We start from the raw sequence: 10,016 nt of genomic DNA, 5'->3' as shown, positions 1-10,016 counted from the left end.
ATTAAGAAGGGATTTAGGCTGGTGTTTTACCATATTGGAATTGACCTATTTCTGTTTTAAACTGATAATAAACTATAAGGTTCCCCAGGAATATTTTTATCAATGAGTTTATCTGTGCTATAAAAACCAGTGAGTTTGCCTCTTGGAGCAGCATTCCTGGAAGAAGAGGGAAGAGAATGAATTTCCGGTTTTGCCTAAGAGTAGAATGGTGATAATATGGACTAAAACATTTACATTTATTCTTTGAGGTTCCTAGGATCAAATCCAGACCAATTTTTAAGGATGTGGCCCAGAGATAAGTGAAGGTTAGCTTCGCTCTGAAAGGGTCACTGGGAGGGGGAAACACCCACCCTGGAAATCAGAATGCAGCAGCTACAGAGAAGAGAGCTGCCTTGGAGCATGAGAGCTGAATCCCAACATCTCAAGGGCAGAAAGACAATCAAGACCAAAATCTCTCCCAGGATGGATCTTTAGTCCTTATCAAGACACGCCTCCAAAGACAAAAACTATGATTAACTCTAACTACACTGCCAAGCAGAAAACCAGCAATAAAAGAACTTGAACTTTTTAACTTTCCTGAGAGAGAGCAAGACAAAGAGGGAAAGAAAATCAGGACAGATTGCAGATGCTCTTTTAAGCTTTACAGTTTTGGGCTTATATATGTGTGTGCTTGAGCCTTTGCCTGTAAAACGTACAGATGGGGGCTCCTTTTTCCTGGTAAATTTGCCTCAATTTAACATCACTTGCTTGTTTGACTTTTGTTGTCTCTAGCTTTCTCCCTTTAAGAAATTTTTTTCTTTTCCTTTTTTTTCCTATTTGTATTTTCTTTCCCTTTGATTTCTTTTTTGATACAAGTCCAGCTGGCATATACTATTATAATTTTACAGCCCCCATCCTGCTCACCACCTCTTCTTATTGCCCTAGGCACTCAGAGGGAGATGGGGGCTTTCAGAGCGAGGGGGGGGAGGAAGAGGAAGCTATTTTAGGGGAACTTCCTTTGTTTGAGTGGATTGAATAGATTTAAGTAGTGACCCTGCAAAGATGACAGGATTGCAGAACTTAATGACTGTCTCTACCTTTGGTCCACATGTTCTCAGTCCTCCATCTCCAAGCTCTCCTCCAGAGGAAGCCGTGGACATTGTGGTTGAAGCCTATCAATAATTTAATAAGCTGAGGTTCAGAACCTTTACAACCAGATGTCTTTAAGAGGCATTGTAAATGTTGCTTAAATTGCTTTTCTTCTTTGAATACAGTTGGATCTCTACTGTAAGAATGAAAGTAAAAGAGCAAAGAGAAAGAAAAAACAAACTGCCCCGGCTCACTTAGCAGTTGAACAATTAAAAGACCTCTGGGCTGATAAACATAACCTGTGACCTTGCCAAAGGCGTTCCGAACTATTCCTCAGTGTCTCTGTCCCCTTACCAGGAAGTAAAGTTGGGCATCCTTATTCCATTTCCAGACTTTGGAAGGTCAGTCCTCTGAATTGAGTTGCACCAAGCTTTTCCTCAAACAGGGCACCACTTGTTGCAGTTCATGATGGTGGCACAGTGCAAAGGATAAGAGATAACTCAGAGTCAAGTTCAGTCCAAACTCCAAGAAGGCCCAGAGGGACTACCCTTAACTAAGACCCCTTCGCATGAAAGAGTCTCATAAAGACAGTCTCAAACTGAAGCTTCTGCGGCTGTTTATTGACAGAACTAGGAAGCAAGAATGGGGAACAGGAGAAGGTCACAGTGATCTGTTACATGATTGACCTTAGGGCCACAGTTAAGTGATAAATTGGAGTATAGGAAGGAGAGGGCCAGAACATTCATTCCTTAAGGCCATGTGTTTCGATCCTATGCAGACTTACTATCTTTTAATCTCTAACCATGCGTTTGGGAGGTTTTGCATGTGGCTCCAGAGGTCCCTTATCTCTGCATAACCATCTGATACATACTTCTGGCCAACACCCCCACATTTGTTTAGTGGTTGAATTTCTAGATTACATGATAACTTCATGTTCTACATTTTGAGAAATTACAAGCCTATTTTCCAAAGCAGCTGTACTACTTTATATTCTCACTAGTGGTGAGGGTTCCAATATCTCCACATTTTTCACCAAAATGTCTCCATGTCTGCAACCTTAATTATAGATATCTTAGTAGGTATGCAGTAAGATCTCATTTGTTTTGATGTGAGTTCTTCTGATGGCTAATAATGTTATGCATCTTATTTTAATTTTTCATACTACTTAGCTGTTTGTATATATTTTTTAAAGAAACATTTAACACTTGCCCCCACCACACATTTTTGCAGTACTGGGTTCCAGTCCAGGGATACTCTGCTACTGAGCTACATCTCCAGCCTTTAAAAATTTCCTATTTTAAAACAGTGTCTTTGCTAAATTGCCCAGCTGGAAGTCAAACTTGGGATCATCCAAAGAGTCAAATGCAGAAGAATGCAGGACATCTGTTCAAAACTAGAGACCCAAAGAGTCCAGCTAAAGGCCTAGCTCCCACAGCAATTCCTGTATGATTCCTGTCACATCCCAGTGTGGCTCTTGGAGTGCTGGGGGTGGGGGAGGGATGATGGCAAGAAGATGGGAAAAATAAGTAGACAAAAGTTGAAGTCAGGTGGAGCCCTCTCTCTCCTGATGGGAAGAAAGGAAACTGCTCAACCACTGTAGGGCATTTATTTATACATTTTTGAAAGTTAGTGTCATGTGATATGGCCTTGCCTAGCAACAACTAATGGCTTGGATTGTCTCAGACTTAGTGTTTTTCTGGACTGAAGCAGCTCGGTCATGTGCCTTGCCTCAGGTGCTCTTCGTTCTCACCCCTCACATGTGTGATCAATTTCCTGCCTCAGCTGCTCCCTACAGATTCTAGCTGAAGACCTAGAGCCCATGTGTGAGGAACCACCCAGACTGCTAAAAAGCTCAGGGCATCTAAGGACACTTGAAGATGTGATCTCACTTGTCTAGCACAGACACACAGTGGGATACAGTTATGTAACTATGACTTAGCACAGGTAAACATGCATGTCTGGTTACAGTGCTATGTAAGAATGTAAATACGAGAGAACAACCTGTATGAGAATTATGTAGTAAAGACACAGGCAGCTCTTGTGCTCTTTCTGTTGCTCTTGTGCTCTTGTACTCTTGTGCTCTGCTCTGCTCCATGCTGCCTGCTGTTGTTGCTGATGTCTTGCACACATGAATTATTTAACCTTGGGACCTCACCCTTGAAAATCTCCCTTAGTACTGCTTGTGGGTGTGCTGACACCATGGCAATGTCTTCCATGAATTCAACTGAAGGCCTAGAGCCCACACATTGTCTCATGTAAGTCTGTATCGAGGATCTGCACTGGGAAGGCCCAAAGGTCAGTGGTCAAAACTAGAAAGTCTATGCCAGTGGGATGAAAGATCTGTGCCAGCAGGCTGAGGAATCTGCACTAGAGCCAGGAAGTGACATTCAAGGTAAGGACCAGAGCTCCCCAGAAGACAATTGCAGCCATCCTCACTGACAGTGAGTGTCTTGGTTACTTTTTTCTCGTTGCTGGGACAAAATACCTGACGCCCAAAATTAAGGAAGGAAAGGTTTATTTCACTTACAGTTCGTGGAAGTTTCAGTCCATACTTGGCAGATTATAAGGCAGAGTGGCACATGGCAAAGAGGTACAGCTCAGGGCGGCAGAACACAGCTAAGCCTCAAGCACACATCAGGGCGGAATGGGGGAGGAATGGCCTCAAGCACTGTTTTCCTCTCCCTTACATATGCAAACTATCCACCCCAGGGCGGGTGCAGCTCTCACACCCATATCAAACTCTAATAGCCTGCCCCATGGCTGCAGGAGGCTTTGGGGGGACACACAGACATAAACCATAACAGTGAGGAACTGAAGTCCTCTGACAATGAGAACAGCAGAGTTTATATCAGGAAATCCAGTGAGACAAGCTTCTCCAAAAGAACCAACAGCACACCATCTTGCCCTCCAGTTCTGCTTTTATGCTACTGGCAATAATGCTCAAGTGGGCCTTCCACATCCAGAACCACACTGATTCAGTTCAGCTGGATGTTACAAGTTGACCATTAGTTAATCCATCACAGGATCCTCCAGCCTCAGCATCCCTAAGTGTTGGCACCAAAGGCATGTGCTACCACTCCTGACTATATTTTCCCATTTTAACATTTGGTTAGTTGTCTTTTTTGTTATTAAGGTGTGTTTTTATATATTCTAGACATAACTTCCTTATAAAATACATGTTTTGCAAACATTTTTCTCTTATGTGTATTTTCTTTTCACTTCCTTGATATCATTTTCAGTACAAAAGTTCTTATTTTAATGTAGGTCAATCTAGTTTTTCTTCTGTTACTTGTATTTTTTGTGTCTAGCTAAGAAATGAGTGTATAACCAAGGTAATGAAAGATTTATTATGTTTTATCTATGAGTTTTATAATTTTATTTCTTACTTTTAGTTTTATAAGCCATCTGAAGTTAGTTTTTGTAGAAGTTCTGTGGTAACTGTAACACTTTTGTGCATGTTGTCTGCTCTCTGAACTATATCTTAGCAAATAACTCCATTCTTTGTGTGTGGATGTTCAGTTGTCCTAGCCATGTATTGAAAAAGTTGTTCTTCCTCCCAATGAAAATATTAAGTCTTCTGATTCTGAACATGGCATATATTTCCATTTATTAAGGCATTTAATGTATTTCATTTCAACAGTGCTTTGTGGTTTCCACTGTACGGGTTTTGCATTCTTTTGCTAAATTATAGCTAAATAATTTATTGGTTTTGGTGCTATTATATGTGACATTTTCTTAATTTTGTTTTTTGAGTTTTTATTGTTAGTCTGCAGAAATGCAAATGATTTTTTTGTATGTTGATTTTGCATCTTGCAATATTGTTACCTTTTTTTATTGATCCTTATGGCTTTACAGAGAACTCCATAGGTTTTCTATATACAAGATAATGTCATCTGCAAATAGAAATAGTCATATTTTTCCTTCCCAGTCTAGATGGTTTTTGTTGCTTGCCTAATTTGTCTATATGTTCTTTTAGCAAAATGCTAAATAGGGAAAAGGTAAACTATTGTGATTTCTTATTCTTAATTAAGGTATTCAGTTGTTCACTTTTGAATCTGCTGTTAACTGTGGGCTCTTTATATATGCACTTTATCAGGGTGAGACATTTGCTTGCCTTTCCTAATTAGTTGAGTGGTTTTTTTTAAATCATAAAAGGGTGTTGGACCTTGTTAAATGCCTTTGCTACATCTATTGAGATGAACGTGTAATTTTTCTGTTTCACTCTATTATAGTATATTACGTTGCTGAGATTTATATGTTAAACCACCTTTTTATTTCTGAGATAAACTCATTTGTTCATGGTTATCATCTTGCTATATGTTACTGGATTCAGTTAGCTAATATTTTGTGGAGGGCTTTTGCATCTATATTCATATGAGATATTAGTCTATTTTGTCTGTATATGTATTTATTTGTATTTTCCTTGTGATGTCTTTGGTTTTGGTATTAGGATAATTTTGGCAAGCATAAAATGAGTTGGGAAATGTTCCTCCTTCTTCTGTTTTAAAAGAGTTAGCAAAAATATTGGTATTAATTCTCCTCTGAATATTTGGTAGGCTAAACAGGAAAGCCATCTGTACCTGGTCTTTTTTAGGAAGTTTTAACATAACTAATTTGATGTCCTTATTTGTTATAGGCCTATTCATATTTTCTATTTCTCTTTGAGTCAGCTTGTGTGTTTGTAGAAATTTGCCTATTTCATCTATGTTATCTAATGTTTTTGGCATAGAGTTGTTCATAATTTTGTATACATGTTTCTATCTACATTTTTCTATATTAGTGCTAGGGGAACCGAAGGGCACTCTACCACTGAGCTACATCTGCAGGCATTTTTATTTTTATTTTAAGACAGTGTCTTGCTAAGTTGCTCAGGCTGCCCTTAAATTTGCAATCATTTTATTGCCCCACCTCCCCAGTAGCTAGGGTTACAGGCATGTGTCACCAGGTCCCTTTTATTTTTATAAGATTCATAGTAATGTGGCCTCTTTTGTTCCCAAGTTTAGTAATTTATAATCTCTCCCCTTTCTTTGTCAAACTAAATTTTTTGTAAATTTTATCTCTTTAAGGAATCAGTTTTTATTTTCACTGATTTTTTTGTATTGTTTTTCTAGTCTTTATTTCACTGCTGTTGGTTTAAAACTTTATCATTTCCTTCATTCTAGTTTTGGGTTTAGTTTGCTCTTCTTATTTTAGTTCCTTAAGGTAATAGTGTTATACATCAATTTGAAATTTTTTCAAATTGTAGGCATTTACAGCTACACATTCAGAAAAAAATAGGGACTGCTTAATAGTTTAATGGATTAATGGATTAATGAAGATTTAGTGGTTTGATAGAAACCCACCAGTAAGACAGAATTACATAAACTCTTACCTGGGTGCTTGTCTGCCTTTTCATTATGTGACAGAGTGGCACCTACACTGTAAAGTTAAATACATGAACTCCACTAAAGCTTTTGTTTGAGCAATGACAATTATTCAAGAGTTTGGATAATTTTTAATGCAGAAGGATTAATTATTTGGTGACAATTGTGCAACATTCTCAAAGCTGTCACATGTAGCTATTCCGCAGTATGAGAAATTGCTACTGGCATTTGCAAGCATGGCAGAAATTTAATAAACTGTCGCCAAACCATTTGTTTGTTTGAATGCCAAGGTTTCCTTCCCTACATCACATGCACCGTCCTGTTGCCAACATTTATCAAAATACTCCCACAGTTGTCAGAGAAAGAATTGTGCAGAGATTTACTACTTCTTTATTCTTCTTGCCCTTATATTTCGTTGCTTTGTCACTTCCTGGAGATTTATTTGAGTAACATGAAAAATGTCTGTATGGAGCAGTAAAATGTTAAGTCATGGACTGAGAACTAATATTAAAGTAACAGCTATAGAAACAGATATAGAGTTTAGTGCGATCATGAAGATGACTTTCATGCCTTACTTTCTCTGTGTTCCTAATGTCTGAATTTTTATAGGGAGACTGTGCAATGTAAAGCAACAATAAAAATGTAAAGTCAAATGAGAGAGAGGAAGAATCAGGAAAAAAGGCTTAAGAAGTCCAGCCAGATCAACTCATTTCTGATCAGTTGTGCAATTATGCGAGACAAAGGGTAACAATAGGATTTAAGGTAAAATCTATCTTTTTGGACCAAGGATTGACAAGTGGTTGAAATTCCCGGCTCTGAGTTTGCATTTTATGCTTTGACCCCACCAAGTAAGTGGCTGCTTAGATTTTAAAAACTTTGCATATGAAACAGGAGAAAAGGAAGATTGGAAAGTCTGGCCCAGGGCTTCAGTCACAATTTCAAAGATGAATGAAAGTGTAGCCTTTCCCCATTAGGGTTAGATACACAACTATCATGTGAAATAAATACTTTGGCAATCCTATCACAACTTTAAGTGCATATACTCTATTTTTCATTATGAACATATGGTTTATTCTTTTTTCTTTTTATTATTTTCTCTTCCCTTCCCCTTATATCTCTTTCTACTCCCTGCAAAAGTTCTATTTCCAATGTTGAATGTGCATTTATTTCACTGCTAGGAGCTTCTTTTGAGGAAATATACCAGTGTACAAATATTAGATTGACTGATGCTCACTGTAGCAAAATATTTCTAATGTCCTATATGTAGGGGAAAGAGGGTGGGGGTGGAGAGAGGAAGAGAGGGATGAAGGGAGAGAAAGAGAGATAAGAGAGAAGGAAGAAGAAGAAAAAGAAAAAGAAGAAGAAGAAGGACAAGAAGTTGGAGGAGGAGGGGCGGAGGAAAAAGAAGGAAAAAAGGGAGGAGGAAGGAGGAGGGGAGGAGGAAGTGGAGGAGGGGCAGGAGGAAGATGGAGAACCACCTATACGTTTTTCCTAGAGTATGTAAAGATTTAATGGTGTGTGGGCAAATGTCATAGCCAAGGTGGGTCAGCAATGCAAAATAAGAAAACATGAGGGAAAAAGTTATATATAACTAAGAAAAGGGGATTCTGGAGGAAAGTATTTCATTTTGCAAAAATAACATTACCTTCCCAAGTCTCATTCTATTCCCAGGAGCCATGAGGCCCATACTAAAGACTCCACATGAACTTTTCATTGGTCTGATAGGCTTTTTCACTCTGAATAGGATGGGAGGGGTGGGGAAGAGTTTATTTCTGGAGAACATAGTTGTCTTTTTTCATCAAAGAAAATCTGCACTGACATGTATTTGAGGGATTAGTACATCTTTGAAATCCTAAGCAAATGGGAGGAGAAATGTTGCTGCATTCCCAAACTTTGAGATGAAGGATTGAGTGTGGCTGCTGCGGAGTGGGATGATTCAGAGCATTTTAATGATCACGTGCCAATTTCAAGAGTCTTGACATTTTCTGAATGCCCTGGTGTCTCCAAGTATCTCAGATGCTACAAGAGTACTCTAGATGACCTGGAGCCAAATGCTAATCCTTCTATGATTCATCTTCTCTATCTGTGAAATGAGGAAGGAGTATGGAATGAATGATCTGTGCCATCAATTTGGGATTTAATTTATAGTCATCAACACATGGACTCATCATCACTTCAAATAAACATTTTTGGCATTTATTAATGATGGTTAAAAACACTATTTTCTAAACATGGATTTCAACTGAACATAAAAATTGTATTTTTTTATTTTAAAGAGAAAAACAATAACAAAATAACAACAAAGACAGAAACAAAACAACATAAAAATGATACAGGATTTCAAAACACGATGATAGGAATTAACAAGGGTTGTTATATTACATATTGTTATCTTCCACAAAGTTGCTCATATTATGAGATGTAAGAATGCAAGGTTGATTAAACAATTAAAGAGAACAGAAAGTAATAAAAAATTAGAAATGATACAGAGTTTCACTAAACAAGACAGTAGGAATTCAACAATGGTTGTTATATTGCATATTGTTGTCTTCAAATTAGTTTTTCAGATTACCAGATGTGTAAGAACCTGAAAAGTTGTACTTTTTAATGGATATCAAAGTATAACAGCCACCATACCAGCTGAGGGGATGTCATTTATAACACAACCAGGAGGCACAAATGTGTCAGATTGCCCCATTTTGGGTGATGATAAATTCATCCACTTTGTTAAGGTGGTAGCCACCTTGTTTTCAATTGCTGTGACAAAACCCCTGCATAACCAACCTTTAAGGAGGAAAACTTTATTATGGTTCATGGTTTTAGAGGTTTCAGGCCATGGTCATTTGGTCCTATTGCTTGGGCCTATGGTGGCACAGTATATCAAAGGGGGAGAATATAGCACAGGAGGCCTATTCACTGGAAGGTAAGACAGAAGCAAAAAAGATAGGTAGAAAGGAGACAGATTGTAATTTTAAGGAAACTATACTTTGGAGGAAGTTGTAGCTTTGAGAAAACTGCAACTTGAAAACGTAATCAGTCATCCAAGGTTGCAGCTGTTTTTCTTCGAGACTCTTCACACTTCAGTTCCAAAGTGTCTGAAAGATACTATGAGTCTGTAAACTGAGCCTGTGTTTTTCTTCCAATTGATAAATTAAATTCAAAAGATTTTCACTTTCAAAGAAATAGAATTACTGATTTACTACCGTATCCTTAAAGATCAAACAGATACAAATGGTTTACATTTCAGCCTAGTTGATAAGCTTAGTTTTGGTTTCAGCTCACTAACAGGCAACCTGACTTTAAGGAACAGATACCAAGAAATGATAACTCAAAAAATAAACATCCTTGATCATTTGTCTTGAAGATACCCAAGACCGCATAAATATGGTATCAACACCTTCCAGTAGTGCCTCACGCTGGGGAGCAAGCCCTTCACAGAAGGGACTTTGGGGAACATTTGGGATCCATATACTACCTCACCAGCTGTTTCCTAAAAAGGTCCATTTAGCCTACTTTGTTTAGTCAGGAACTTGTGAGTTGCTACCTAGAGACAGTGTGAAATCTTGATCCTTAACACACTTTCTT

Source organism: Chinchilla lanigera, unplaced genomic scaffold, assembly GCF_000276665.1.
Source record: "Chinchilla lanigera isolate Chin_1 unplaced genomic scaffold, ChiLan1.0 scaffold00006, whole genome shotgun sequence".
Lineage (NCBI taxonomy): Eukaryota > Metazoa > Chordata > Mammalia > Rodentia > Chinchillidae > Chinchilla > Chinchilla lanigera.
The sequence above is the reverse complement of the archived record's forward strand: the minus strand, read 5'-3'. Positions refer to the sequence as shown.